Raw genomic sequence first — 15,732 nt, forward strand, 5'->3', positions numbered from 1 at the left:
GGCCTTAACATAGCCCTAACAGTGGCCTTAACATAGCCCTAACAGTGGCCTTAACATAGCCCTAACAGTGGCCTTAACATAGCCCTAACAGTGGCCTTAACATAGCCCTAACAGTGGCCTTAACATAGCCCTAACAGTGGCCTTAACATAGCCCTAACAGTGGCCTTAACATAGCCCTAACAGTGGCCTTAACATAGCCCTAACAGTGGCCTTAACATAGCCCTAACAGTGGCCTTAACATAGCCCTAACAGTGGCCTTAACATAGCCCTAACAGTGGCCTTAACATAGCCCTAACAGTGGCCTTAACATAGCCCTAACAGTGGCCTTAACATAGCCCTAACAGTGGCCTTAACATAGCCCTAACAGTGGCCTTAACATAGCCCTAACAGTGGCCTTAACATAGCCCTAACAGTGGCCTTAACATAGCCCTAACAGTGGCCTTAACATAGCCCTAACAGTGGCCTTAACATAGCCCTAACAGTGGCCTTAACATAGCCCTAACAGTGGCCTTAACATAGCCCTAACAGTGGCCTTAACATAGCCCTAACAGTGGCCTTAACATAGCCCTAACAGTGGCCTTAACATAGCCCTAACAGTGGCCTTAACATAGCCCTAACAGTGGCCTTAACATAGCCCTAACAGTGGCCTTAACATAGCCCTAACAGTGGCCTTAACATAGCCCTAACAGTGGCCTTAACATAGCCCTAACAGTGGCCTTAACATAGCCCTAACAGTGGCCTTAACATAGCCCTAACAGTGGCCTTAACATAGCCCTAACAGTGGCCTTAACATAGCCCTAACAGTGGCCTTAACATAGCCCTAACAGTGGCCTTAACATAGCCCTAACAGTGGCCTTAACATAGCCCTAACAGTGGCCTTAACATAGCCCTAACAGTGGCCTTAACATAGCCCTAACAGTGGCCTTAACATAGCCCTAACAGTGGCCTTAACATAGCCCTAACAGTGGCCTTAACATAGCCCTAACAGTGGCCTTAACATAGCCCTAACAGTGGCCTTAACATAGCCCTAACAGTGGCCTTAACATAGCCCTAACAGTGGCCTTAACATAGCCCTAACAGTGGCCTTAACATAGCCCTAACAGTGGCCTTAACATAGCCCTAACAGTGGCCTTAACATAGCCCTAACAGTGGCCTTAACATAGCCCTAACAGTGGCCTTAACATAGCCCTAACAGTGGCCTTAACATAGCCCTAACAGTGGCCTTAACATAGCCCTAACAGTGGCCTTAACATAGCCCTAACAGTGGCCTTAACATAGCCCTAACAGTGGCCTTAACATAGCCCTAACAGTGGCCTTAACATAGCCCTAACAGTGGCCTTAACATAGCCCTAACAGTGGCCTTAACATAGCCCTAACAGTGGCCTTAACATAGCCCTAACAGTGGCCTTAACATAGCCCTAACAGTGGCCTTAACATAGCCCTAACAGTGGCCTTAACATAGCCCTAACAGTGGCCTTAACATAGCCCTAACAGTGGCCTTAACATAGCCCTAACAGTGGCCTTAACATAGCCCTAACAGTGGCCTTAACATAGCCCTAACAGTGGCCTTAACATAGCCCTAACAGTGGCCTTAACATAGCCCTAACAGTGGCCTTAACATAGCCCTAACAGTGGCCTTAACATAGCCCTAACAGTGGCCTTAACATAGCCCTAACAGTGGCCTTAACATAGCCCTAACAGTGGCCTTAACATAGCCCTAACAGTGGCCTTAACATAGCCCTAACAGTGGCCTTAACATAGCCCTAACAGTGGCCTTAACATAGCCCTAACAGTGGCCTTAACATAGCCCTAACAGTGGCCTTAACATAGCCCTAACAGTGGCCTTAACATAGCCCTAACAGTGGCCTTAACATAGCCCTAACAGTGGCCTTAACATAGCCCTAACAGTGGCCTTAACATAGCCCTAACAGTGGCCTTAACATAGCCCTAACAGTGGCCTTAACATAGCCCTAACAGTGGCCTTAACATAGCCCTAACAGTGGCCTTAACATAGCCCTAACAGTGGCCTTAACATAGCCCTAACAGTGGCCTTAACATAGCCCTAACAGTGGCCTTAACATAGCCCTAACAGTGGCCTTAACATAGCCCTAACAGTGGCCTTAACATAGCCCTAACAGTGGCCTTAACATAGCCCTAACAGTGGCCTTAACATAGCCCTAACAGTGGCCTTAACATAGCCCTAACAGTGGCCTTAACATAGCCCTAACAGTGGCCTTAACATAGCCCTAACAGTGGCCTTAACATAGCCCTAACAGTGGCCTTAACATAGCCCTAACAGTGGCCTTAACATAGCCCTAACAGTGGCCTTAACATAGCCCTAACAGTGGCCTTAACATAGCCCTAACAGTGGCCTTAACATAGCCCTAACAGTGGCCTTAACATAGCCCTAACAGTGGCCTTAACATAGCCCTAACAGTGGCCTTAACATAGCCCTAACAGTGGCCTTAACATAGCCCTAACAGTGGCCTTAACATAGCCCTAACAGTGGCCTTAACATAGCCCTAACAGTGGCCTTAACATAGCCCTAACAGTGGCCTTAACATAGCCCTAACAGTGGCCTTAACATAGCCCTAACAGTGGCCTTAACATAGCCCTAACAGTGGCCTTAACATAGCCCTAACAGTGGCCTTAACATAGCCCTAACAGTGGCCTTAACATAGCCCTAACAGTGGCCTTAACATAGCCCTAACAGTGGCCTTAACATAGCCCTAACAGTGGCCTTAACATAGCCCTAACAGTGGCCTTAACATAGCCCTAACAGTGGCCTTAACATAGCCCTAACAGTGGCCTTAACATAGCCCTAACAGTGGCCTTAACATAGCCCTAACAGTGGCCTTAACATAGCCCTAACAGTGGCCTTAACATAGCCCTAACAGTGGCCTTAACATAGCCCTAACAGTGGCCTTAACATAGCCCTAACAGTGGCCTTAACATAGCCCTAACAGTGGCCTTAACATAGCCCTAACAGTGGCCTTAACATAGCCCTAACAGTGGCCTTAACATAGCCCTAACAGTGGCCTTAACATAGCCCTAACAGTGGCCTTAACATAGCCCTAACAGTGGCCTTAACATAGCCCTAACAGTGGCCTTAACATAGCCCTAACAGTGGCCTTAACATAGCCCTAACAGTGGCCTTAACATAGCCCTAACAGTGGCCTTAACATAGCCCTAACAGTGGCCTTAACATAGCCCTAACAGTGGCCTTAACATAGCCCTAACAGTGGCCTTAACATAGCCCTAACAGTGGCCTTAACATAGCCCTAACAGTGGCCTTAACATAGCCCTAACAGTGGCCTTAACATAGCCCTAACAGTGGCCTTAACATAGCCCTAACAGTGGCCTTAACATAGCCCTAACAGTGGCCTTAACATAGCCCTAACAGTGGCCTTAACATAGCCCTAACAGTGGCCTTAACATAGCCCTAACAGTGGCCTTAACATAGCCCTAACAGTGGCCTTAACATAGCCCTAACAGTGGCCTTAACATAGCCCTAACAGTGGCCTTAACATAGCCCTAACAGTGGCCTTAACATAGCCCTAACAGTGGCCTTAACATAGCCCTAACAGTGGCCTTAACATAGCCCTAACAGTGGCCTTAACATAGCCCTAACAGTGGCCTTAACATAGCCCTAACAGTGGCCTTAACATAGCCCTAACAGTGGCCTTAACATAGCCCTAACAGTGGCCTTAACATAGCCCTAACAGTGGCCTTAACATAGCCCTAACAGTGGCCTTAACATAGCCCTAACAGTGGCCTTAACATAGCCCTAACAGTGGCCTTAACATAGCCCTAACAGTGGCCTTAACATAGCCCTAACAGTGGCCTTAACATAGCCCTAACAGTGGCCTTAACATAGCCCTAACAGTGGCCTTAACATAGCCCTAACAGTGGCCTTAACATAGCCCTAACAGTGGCCTTAACATAGCCCTAACAGTGGCCTTAACATAGCCCTAACAGTGGCCTTAACATAGCCCTAACAGTGGCCTTAACATAGCCCTAACAGTGGCCTTAACATAGCCCTAACAGTGGCCTTAACATAGCCCTAACAGTGGCCTTAACATAGCCCTAACAGTGGCCTTAACATAGCCCTAACAGTGGCCTTAACATAGCCCTAACAGTGGCCTTAACATAGCCCTAACAGTGGCCTTAACATAGCCCTAACAGTGGCCTTAACATAGCCCTAACAGTGGCCTTAACATAGCCCTAACAGTGGCCTTAACATAGCCCTAACAGTGGCCTTAACATAGCCCTAACAGTGGCCTTAACATAGCCCTAACAGTGGCCTTAACATAGCCCTAACAGTGGCCTTAACATAGCCCTAACAGTGGCCTTAACATAGCCCTAACAGTGGCCTTAACATAGCCCTAACAGTGGCCTTAACATAGCCCTAACAGTGGCCTTAACATAGCCCTAACAGTGGCCTTAACATAGCCCTAACAGTGGCCTTAACATAGCCCTAACAGTGGCCTTAACATAGCCCTAACAGTGGCCTTAACATAGCCCTAACAGTGGCCTTAACATAGCCCTAACAGTGGCCTTAACATAGCCCTAACAGTGGCCTTAACATAGCCCTAACAGTGGCCTTAACATAGCCCTAACAGTGGCCTTAACATAGCCCTAACAGTGGCCTTAACATAGCCCTAACAGTGGCCTTAACATAGCCCTAACAGTGGCCTTAACATAGCCCTAACAGTGGCCTTAACATAGCCCTAACAGTGGCCTTAACATAGCCCTAACAGTGGCCTTAACATAGCCCTAACAGTGGCCTTAACATAGCCCTAACAGTGGCCTTAACATAGCCCTAACAGTGGCCTTAACATAGCCCTAACAGTGGCCTTAACATAGCCCTAACAGTGGCCTTAACATAGCCCTAACAGTGGCCTTAACATAGCCCTAACAGTGGCCTTAACATAGCCCTAACAGTGGCCTTAACATAGCCCTAACAGTGGCCTTAACATAGCCCTAACAGTGGCCTTAACATAGCCCTAACAGTGGCCTTAACATAGCCCTAACAGTGGCCTTAACATAGCCCTAACAGTGGCCTTAACATAGCCCTAACAGTGGCCTTAACATAGCCCTAACAGTGGCCTTAACATAGCCCTAACAGTGGCCTTAACATAGCCCTAACAGTGGCCTTAACATAGCCCTAACAGTGGCCTTAACATAGCCCTAACAGTGGCCTTAACATAGCCCTAACAGTGGCCTTAACATAGCCCTAACAGTGGCCTTAACATAGCCCTAACAGTGGCCTTAACATAGCCCTAACAGTGGCCTTAACATAGCCCTAACAGTGGCCTTAACATAGCCCTAACAGTGGCCTTAACATAGCCCTAACAGTGGCCTTAACATAGCCCTAACAGTGGCCTTAACATAGCCCTAACAGTGGCCTTAACATAGCCCTAACAGTGGCCTTAACATAGCCCTAACAGTGGCCTTAACATAGCCCTAACAGTGGCCTTAACATAGCCCTAACAGTGGCCTTAACATAGCCCTAACAGTGGCCTTAACATAGCCCTAACAGTGGCCTTAACATAGCCCTAACAGTGGCCTTAACATAGCCCTAACAGTGGCCTTAACATAGCCCTAACAGTGGCCTTAACATAGCCCTAACAGTGGCCTTAACATAGCCCTAACAGTGGCCTTAACATAGCCCTAACAGTGGCCTTAACATAGCCCTAACAGTGGCCTTAACATAGCCCTAACAGTGGCCTTAACATAGCCCTAACAGTGGCCTTAACATAGCCCTAACAGTGGCCTTAACATAGCCCTAACAGTGGCCTTAACATAGCCCTAACAGTGGCCTTAACATAGCCCTAACAGTGGCCTTAACATAGCCCTAACAGTGGCCTTAACATAGCCCTAACAGTGGCCTTAACATAGCCCTAACAGTGGCCTTAACATAGCCCTAACAGTGGCCTTAACATAGCCCTAACAGTGGCCTTAACATAGCCCTAACAGTGGCCTTAACATAGCCCTAACAGTGGCCTTAACATAGCCCTAACAGTGGCCTTAACATAGCCCTAACAGTGGCCTTAACATAGCCCTAACAGTGGCCTTAACATAGCCCTAACAGTGGCCTTAACATAGCCCTAACAGTGGCCTTAACATAGCCCTAACAGTGGCCTTAACATAGCCCTAACAGTGGCCTTAACATAGCCCTAACAGTGGCCTTAACATAGCCCTAACAGTGGCCTTAACATAGCCCTAACAGTGGCCTTAACATAGCCCTAACAGTGGCCTTAACATAGCCCTAACAGTGGCCTTAACATAGCCCTAACAGTGGCCTTAACATAGCCCTAACAGTGGCCTTAACATAGCCCTAACAGTGGCCTTAACATAGCCCTAACAGTGGCCTTAACATAGCCCTAACAGTGGCCTTAACATAGCCCTAACAGTGGCCTTAACATAGCCCTAACAGTGGCCTTAACATAGCCCTAACAGTGGCCTTAACATAGCCCTAACAGTGGCCTTAACATAGCCCTAACAGTGGCCTTAACATAGCCCTAACAGTGGCCTTAACATAGCCCTAACAGTGGCCTTAACATAGCCCTAACAGTGGCCTTAACATAGCCCTAACAGTGGCCTTAACATAGCCCTAACAGTGGCCTTAACATAGCCCTAACAGTGGCCTTAACATAGCCCTAACAGTGGCCTTAACATAGCCCTAACAGTGGCCTTAACATAGCCCTAACAGTGGCCTTAACATAGCCCTAACAGTGGCCTTAACATAGCCCTAACAGTGGCCTTAACATAGCCCTAACAGTGGCCTTAACATAGCCCTAACAGTGGCCTTAACATAGCCCTAACAGTGGCCTTAACATAGCCCTAACAGTGGCCTTAACATAGCCCTAACAGTGGCCTTAACATAGCCCTAACAGTGGCCTTAACATAGCCCTAACAGTGGCCTTAACATAGCCCTAACAGTGGCCTTAACATAGCCCTAACAGTGGCCTTAACATAGCCCTAACAGTGGCCTTAACATAGCCCTAACAGTGGCCTTAACATAGCCCTAACAGTGGCCTTAACATAGCCCTAACAGTGGCCTTAACATAGCCCTAACAGTGGCCTTAACATAGCCCTAACAGTGGCCTTAACATAGCCCTAACAGTGGCCTTAACATAGCCCTAACAGTGGCCTTAACATAGCCCTAACAGTGGCCTTAACATAGCCCTAACAGTGGCCTTAACATAGCCCTAACAGTGGCCTTAACATAGCCCTAACAGTGGCCTTAACATAGCCCTAACAGTGGCCTTAACATAGCCCTAACAGTGGCCTTAACATAGCCCTAACAGTGGCCTTAACATAGCCCTAACAGTGGCCTTAACATAGCCCTAACAGTGGCCTTAACATAGCCCTAACAGTGGCCTTAACATAGCCCTAACAGTGGCCTTAACATAGCCCTAACAGTGGCCTTAACATAGCCCTAACAGTGGCCTTAACATAGCCCTAACAGTGGCCTTAACATAGCCCTAACAGTGGCCTTAACATAGCCCTAACAGTGGCCTTAACATAGCCCTAACAGTGGCCTTAACATAGCCCTAACAGTGGCCTTAACATAGCCCTAACAGTGGCCTTAACATAGCCCTAACAGTGGCCTTAACATAGCCCTAACAGTGGCCTTAACATAGCCCTAACAGTGGCCTTAACATAGCCCTAACAGTGGCCTTAACATAGCCCTAACAGTGGCCTTAACATAGCCCTAACAGTGGCCTTAACATAGCCCTAACAGTGGCCTTAACATAGCCCTAACAGTGGCCTTAACATAGCCCTAACAGTGGCCTTAACATAGCCCTAACAGTGGCCTTAACATAGCCCTAACAGTGGCCTTAACATAGCCCTAACAGTGGCCTTAACATAGCCCTAACAGTGGCCTTAACATAGCCCTAACAGTGGCCTTAACATAGCCCTAACAGTGGCCTTAACATAGCCCTAACAGTGGCCTTAACATAGCCCTAACAGTGGCCTTAACATAGCCCTAACAGTGGCCTTAACATAGCCCTAACAGTGGCCTTAACATAGCCCTAACAGTGGCCTTAACATAGCCCTAACAGTGGCCTTAACATAGCCCTAACAGTGGCCTTAACATAGCCCTAACAGTGGCCTTAACATAGCCCTAACAGTGGCCTTAACATAGCCCTAACAGTGGCCTTAACATAGCCCTAACAGTGGCCTTAACATAGCCCTAACAGTGGCCTTAACATAGCCCTAACAGTGGCCTTAACATAGCCCTAACAGTGGCCTTAACATAGCCCTAACAGTGGCCTTAACATAGCCCTAACAGTGGCCTTAACATAGCCCTAACAGTGGCCTTAACATAGCCCTAACAGTGGCCTTAACATAGCCCTAACAGTGGCCTTAACATAGCCCTAACAGTGGCCTTAACATAGCCCTAACAGTGGCCTTAACATAGCCCTAACAGTGGCCTTAACATAGCCCTAACAGTGGCCTTAACATAGCCCTAACAGTGGCCTTAACATAGCCCTAACAGTGGCCTTAACATAGCCCTAACAGTGGCCTTAACATAGCCCTAACAGTGGCCTTAACATAGCCCTAACAGTGGCCTTAACATAGCCCTAACAGTGGCCTTAACATAGCCCTAACAGTGGCCTTAACATAGCCCTAACAGTGGCCTTAACATAGCCCTAACAGTGGCCTTAACATAGCCCTAACAGTGGCCTTAACATAGCCCTAACAGTGGCCTTAACATAGCCCTAACAGTGGCCTTAACATAGCCCTAACAGTGGCCTTAACATAGCCCTAACAGTGGCCTTAACATAGCCCTAACAGTGGCCTTAACATAGCCCTAACAGTGGCCTTAACATAGCCCTAACAGTGGCCTTAACATAGCCCTAACAGTGGCCTTAACATAGCCCTAACAGTGGCCTTAACATAGCCCTAACAGTGGCCTTAACATAGCCCTAACAGTGGCCTTAACATAGCCCTAACAGTGGCCTTAACATAGCCCTAACAGTGGCCTTAACATAGCCCTAACAGTGGCCTTAACATAGCCCTAACAGTGGCCTTAACATAGCCCTAACAGTGGCCTTAACATAGCCCTAACAGTGGCCTTAACATAGCCCTAACAGTGGCCTTAACATAGCCCTAACAGTGGCCTTAACATAGCCCTAACAGTGGCCTTAACATAGCCCTAACAGTGGCCTTAACATAGCCCTAACAGTGGCCTTAACATAGCCCTAACAGTGGCCTTAACATAGCCCTAACAGTGGCCTTAACATAGCCCTAACAGTGGCCTTAACATAGCCCTAACAGTGGCCTTAACATAGCCCTAACAGTGGCCTTAACATAGCCCTAACAGTGGCCTTAACATAGCCCTAACAGTGGCCTTAACATAGCCCTAACAGTGGCCTTAACATAGCCCTAACAGTGGCCTTAACATAGCCCTAACAGTGGCCTTAACATAGCCCTAACAGTGGCCTTAACATAGCCCTAACAGTGGCCTTAACATAGCCCTAACAGTGGCCTTAACATAGCCCTAACAGTGGCCTTAACATAGCCCTAACAGTGGCCTTAACATAGCCCTAACAGTGGCCTTAACATAGCCCTAACAGTGGCCTTAACATAGCCCTAACAGTGGCCTTAACATAGCCCTAACAGTGGCCTTAACATAGCCCTAACAGTGGCCTTAACATAGCCCTAACAGTGGCCTTAACATAGCCCCAACAGTGGCCTTAACATAGCCCTAACAGTGGCCTTAACATAGCCCTAACAGTGGCCTTAACATAGCCCTAACAGTGGCCTTAACATAGCCCTAACAGTGGCCTTAACATAGCCCTAACAGTGGCCTTAACATAGCCCTAACAGTGGCCTTAACATAGCCCTAACAGTGGCCTTAACATAGCCCTAACAGTGGCCTTAACATAGCCCTAACAGTGGCCTTAACATAGCCCTAACAGTGGCCTTAACATAGCCCTAACAGTGGCCTTAACATAGCCCTAACAGTGGCCTTAACATAGCCCTAACAGTGGCCTTAACATAGCCCTAACAGTGGCCTTAACATAGCCCTAACAGTGGCCTTAACATAGCCCTAACAGTGGCCTTAACATAGCCCTAACAGTGGCCTTAACATAGCCCTAACAGTGGCCTTAACATAGCCCTAACAGTGGCCTTAACATAGCCCTAACAGTGGCCTTAACATAGCCCTAACAGTGGCCTTAACATAGCCCTAACAGTGGCCTTAACATAGCCCTAACAGTGGCCTTAACATAGCCCTAACAGTGGCCTTAACATAGCCCTAACAGTGGCCTTAACATAGCCCTAACAGTGGCCTTAACATAGCCCTAACAGTGGCCTTAACATAGCCCTAACAGTGGCCTTAACATAGCCCTAACAGTGGCCTTAACATAGCCCTAACAGTGGCCTTAACATAGCCCTAACAGTGGCCTTAACATAGCCCTAACAGTGGCCTTAACATAGCCCTAACAGTGGCCTTAACATAGCCCTAACAGTGGCCTTAACATAGCCCTAACAGTGGCCTTAACATAGCCCTAACAGTGGCCTTAACATAGCCCTAACAGTGGCCTTAACATAGCCCTAACAGTGGCCTTAACATAGCCCTAACAGTGGCCTTAACATAGCCCTAACAGTGGCCTTAACATAGCCCTAACAGTGGCCTTAACATAGCCCTAACAGTGGCCTTAACATAGCCCTAACAGTGGCCTTAACATAGCCCTAACAGTGGCCTTAACATAGCCCTAACAGTGGCCTTAACATAGCCCTAACAGTGGCCTTAACATAGCCCTAACAGTGGCCTTAACATAGCCCTAACAGTGGCCTTAACATAGCCCTAACAGTGGCCTTAACATAGCCCTAACAGTGGCCTTAACATAGCCCTAACAGTGGCCTTAACATAGCCCTAACAGTGGCCTTAACATAGCCCTAACAGTGGCCTTAACATAGCCCTAACAGTGGCCTTAACATAGCCCTAACAGTGGCCTTAACATAGCCCTAACAGTGGCCTTAACATAGCCCTAACAGTGGCCTTAACATAGCCCTAACAGTGGCCTTAACATAGCCCTAACAGTGGCCTTAACATAGCCCTAACAGTGGCCTTAACATAGCCCTAACAGTGGCCTTAACATAGCCCTAACAGTGGCCTTAACATAGCCCTAACAGTGGCCTTAACATAGCCCTAACAGTGGCCTTAACATAGCCCTAACAGTGGCCTTAACATAGCCCTAACAGTGGCCTTAACATAGCCCTAACAGTGGCCTTAACATAGCCCTAACAGTGGCCTTAACATAGCCCTAACAGTGGCCTTAACATAGCCCTAACAGTGGCCTTAACATAGCCCTAACAGTGGCCTTAACATAGCCCTAACAGTGGCCTTAACATAGCCCTAACAGTGGCCTTAACATAGCCCTAACAGTGGCCTTAACATAGCCCTAACAGTGGCCTTAACATAGCCCTAACAGTGGCCTTAACATAGCCCTAACAGTGGCCTTAACATAGCCCTAACAGTGGCCTTAACATAGCCCTAACAGTGGCCTTAACATAGCCCTAACAGTGGCCTTAACATAGCCCTAACAGTGGCCTTAACATAGCCCTAACAGTGGCCTTAACATAGCCCTAACAGTGGCCTTAACATAGCCCTAACAGTGGCCTTAACATAGCCCTAACAGTGGCCTTAACATAGCCCTAACAGTGGCCTTAACATAGCCCTAACAGTGGCCTTAACATAGCCCTAACAGTGGCCTTAACATAGCCCTAACAGTGGCCTTAACATAGCCCTAACAGTGGCCTTAACATAGCCCTAACAGTGGCCTTAACATAGCCCTAACAGTGGCCTTAACATAGCCCTAACAGTGGCCTTAACATAGCCCTAACAGTGGCCTTAACATAGCCCTAACAGTGGCCTTAACATAGCCCTAACAGTGGCCTTAACATAGCCCTAACAGTGGCCTTAACATAGCCCTAACAGTGGCCTTAACATAGCCCTAACAGTGGCCTTAACATAGCCCTAACAGTGGCCTTAACATAGCCCTAACAGTGGCCTTAACATAGCCCTAACAGTGGCCTTAACATAGCCCTAACAGTGGCCTTAACATAGCCCTAACAGTGGCCTTAACATAGCCCTAACAGTGGCCTTAACATAGCCCTAACAGTGGCCTTAACATAGCCCTAACAGTGGCCTTAACATAGCCCTAACAGTGGCCTTAACATAGCCCTAACAGTGGCCTTAACATAGCCCTAACAGTGGCCTTAACATAGCCCTAACAGTGGCCTTAACATAGCCCTAACAGTGGCCTTAACATAGCCCTAACAGTGGCCTTAACATAGCCCTAACAGTGGCCTTAACATAGCCCTAACAGTGGCCTTAACATAGCCCTAACAGTGGCCTTAACATAGCCCTAACAGTGGCCTTAACATAGCCCTAACAGTGGCCTTAACATAGCCCTAACAGTGGCCTTAACATAGCCCTAACAGTGGCCTTAACATAGCCCTAACAGTGGCCTTAACATAGCCCTAACAGTGGCCTTAACATAGCCCTAACAGTGGCCTTAACATAGCCCTAACAGTGGCCTTAACATAGCCCTAACAGTGGCCTTAACATAGCCCTAACAGTGGCCTTAACATAGCCCTAACAGTGGCCTTAACATAGCCCTAACAGTGGCCTTAACATAGCCCTAACAGTGGCCTTAACATAGCCCTAACAGTGGCCTTAACATAGCCCTAACAGTGGCCTTAACATAGCCCTAACAGTGGCCTTAACATAGCCCTAACAGTGGCCTTAACATAGCCCTAACAGTGGCCTTAACATAGCCCTAACAGTGGCCTTAACATAGCCCTAACAGTGGCCTTAACATAGCCCTAACAGTGGCCTTAACATAGCCCTAACAGTGGCCTTAACATAGCCCTAACAGTGGCCTTAACATAGCCCTAACAGTGGCCTTAACATAGCCCTAACAGTGGCCTTAACATAGCCCTAACAGTGGCCTTAACATAGCCCTAACAGTGGCCTTAACATAGCCCTAACAGTGGCCTTAACATAGCCCTAACAGTGGCCTTAACATAGCCCTAACAGTGGCCTTAACATAGCCCTAACAGTGGCCTTAACATAGCCCTAACAGTGGCCTTAACATAGCCCTAACAGTGGCCTTAACATAGCCCTAACAGTGGCCTTAACATAGCCCTAACAGTGGCCTTAACATAGCCCTAACAGTGGCCTTAACATAGCCCTAACAGTGGCCTTAACATAGCCCTAACAGTGGCCTTAACATAGCCCTAACAGTGGCCTTAACATAGCCCTAACAGTGGCCTTAACATAGCCCTAACAGTGGCCTTAACATAGCCCTAACAGTGGCCTTAACATAGCCCTAACAGTGGCCTTAACATAGCCCTAACAGTGGCCTTAACATAGCCCTAACAGTGGCCTTAACATAGCCCTAACAGTGGCCTTAACATAGCCCTAACAGTGGCCTTAACATAGCCCTAACAGTGGCCTTAACATAGCCCTAACAGTGGCCTTAACATAGCCCTAACAGTGGCCTTAACATAGCCCTAACAGTGGCCTTAACATAGCCCTAACAGTGGCCTTAACATAGCCCTAACAGTGGCCTTAACATAGCCCTAACAGTGGCCTTAACATAGCCCTAACAGTGGCCTTAACATAGCCCTAACAGTGGCCTTAACATAGCCCTAACAGTGGCCTTAACATAGCCCTAACAGTGGCCTTAACATAGCCCTAACAGTGGCCTTAACATAGCCCTAACAGTGGCCTTAACATAGCCCTAACAGTGGCCTTAACATAGCCCTAACAGTGGCCTTAACATAGCCCTAACAGTGGCCTTAACATAGCCCTAACAGTGGCCTTAACATAGCCCTAACAGTGGCCTTAACATAGCCCTAACAGTGGCCTTAACATAGCCCTAACAGTGGCCTTAACATAGCCCTAACAGTGGCCTTAACATAGCCCTAACAGTGGCCTTAACATAGCCCTAACAGTGGCCTTAACATAGCCCTAACAGTGGCCTTAACATAGCCCTAACAGTGGCCTTAACATAGCCCTAACAGTGGCCTTAACATAGCCCTAACAGTGGCCTTAACATAGCCCTAACAGTGGCCTTAACATAGCCCTAACAGTGGCCTTAACATAGCCCTAACAGTGGCCTTAACATAGCCCTAACAGTGGCCTTAACATAGCCCTAACAGTGGCCTTAACATAGCCCTAACAGTGGCCTTAACATAGCCCTAACAGTGGCCTTAACATAGCCCTAACAGTGGCCTTAACATAGCCCTAACAGTGGCCTTAACATAGCCCTAACAGTGGCCTTAACATAGCCCTAACAGTGGCCTTAACATAGCCCTAACAGTGGCCTTAACATAGCCCTAACAGTGGCCTTAACATAGCCCTAACAGTGGCCTTAACATAGCCCTAACAGTGGCCTTAACATAGCCCTAACAGTGGCCTTAACATAGCCCTAACAGTGGCCTTAACATAGCCCTAACAGTGGCCTTAACATAGCCCTAACAGTGGCCTTAACATAGCCCTAACAGTGGCCTTAACATAGCCCTAACAGTGGCCTTAACATAGCCCTAAACATTCCTATAATATGGAACAAGGGAACCAATGGAATTGGTGGAACACATGGAACGAATGGAATCGGTGGAACATTTGGAACAAGTGGAATCGGAACATTTGGAGCAAATGGAATCGGTGGAACAGATGGAATCGGAACATTTGGAAGGGATGGAATCAATGGAACATTTGGAACGAATGGAATCGGTGGAACATTTGGAACAAGTGGAATTAGTGAAACACTTGGAACGAACGGAATCAGTGGAACATTTGGAAAAAATGAATCGGTACATTTGGAACAAGTGAAATCAGTGAAACATTTGAAACGAATGGAATCGGTGGAACATTTGGAACAAGTGGAATCAGTGGAACATTTGGAACGAATGGAATCGGTGGAACATTTGGAACAAGTGGAATCGGAACACTTGGAACAGATGCAATCGGAACATTTGGAAGGGATGGAATCAATGGAACATTTGGAACAAATGGAATCGGTGGAAGATTTGGAACAAGTAATATCGGTGGAACATTTGGAACAAGTGGAAATAGTTAAACACTTGAAACGAACGGAATCAGTGGAACATTTGGAAAAAAGAATCGGAACATTTGGAACAAGTGGAATCAGTGAAACATTTGGAACGAATGAGATCGGTGGAGCACTTGGAGCGAATGGAATTAGTGGAACACTTGGAACGAATGAAATTGGTGGAACATTTGGATCGAATGGAATCGGAACATTTGGAAGGGATGGAATCAGTGGAACATTTGAAACGAATGGAATCGGAAACATTTGGAACGAATGGAATTAGTGGAACACTTGCAGCGAATAAAATAATTGGAACATTTGGAATTAGTGGAACATTTTAAATAGGTGAAACATTTGGAACAAGTGGAATCAGTGGAACACTTGGAACGAATGGAATCGGAACATTTGGAACAAGTGGAATCGGAACATTTGGAACAAATGGAATCGGAACATTTGGAAGGGATGGAATCAATGGAACATTTGGAACGAATGGAATCGGTGGAACATTTGGAACAAGTGGAATTAGTTAAACACTTGGAACGAACGGAATCAGTAAAACATTTGAAAAAAAAAAATCGGAACATTTGGAACAAGTGGAATCAGTGAAACATTTGGAACGAATGAAATCGGTGGAGCACTTGGAGCGAAT

This window comes from Drosophila subpulchrella, chromosome 4, assembly GCF_014743375.2.
Source record: "Drosophila subpulchrella strain 33 F10 #4 breed RU33 chromosome 4, RU_Dsub_v1.1 Primary Assembly, whole genome shotgun sequence".
Classification (NCBI taxonomy): domain Eukaryota; kingdom Metazoa; phylum Arthropoda; class Insecta; order Diptera; family Drosophilidae; genus Drosophila; species Drosophila subpulchrella.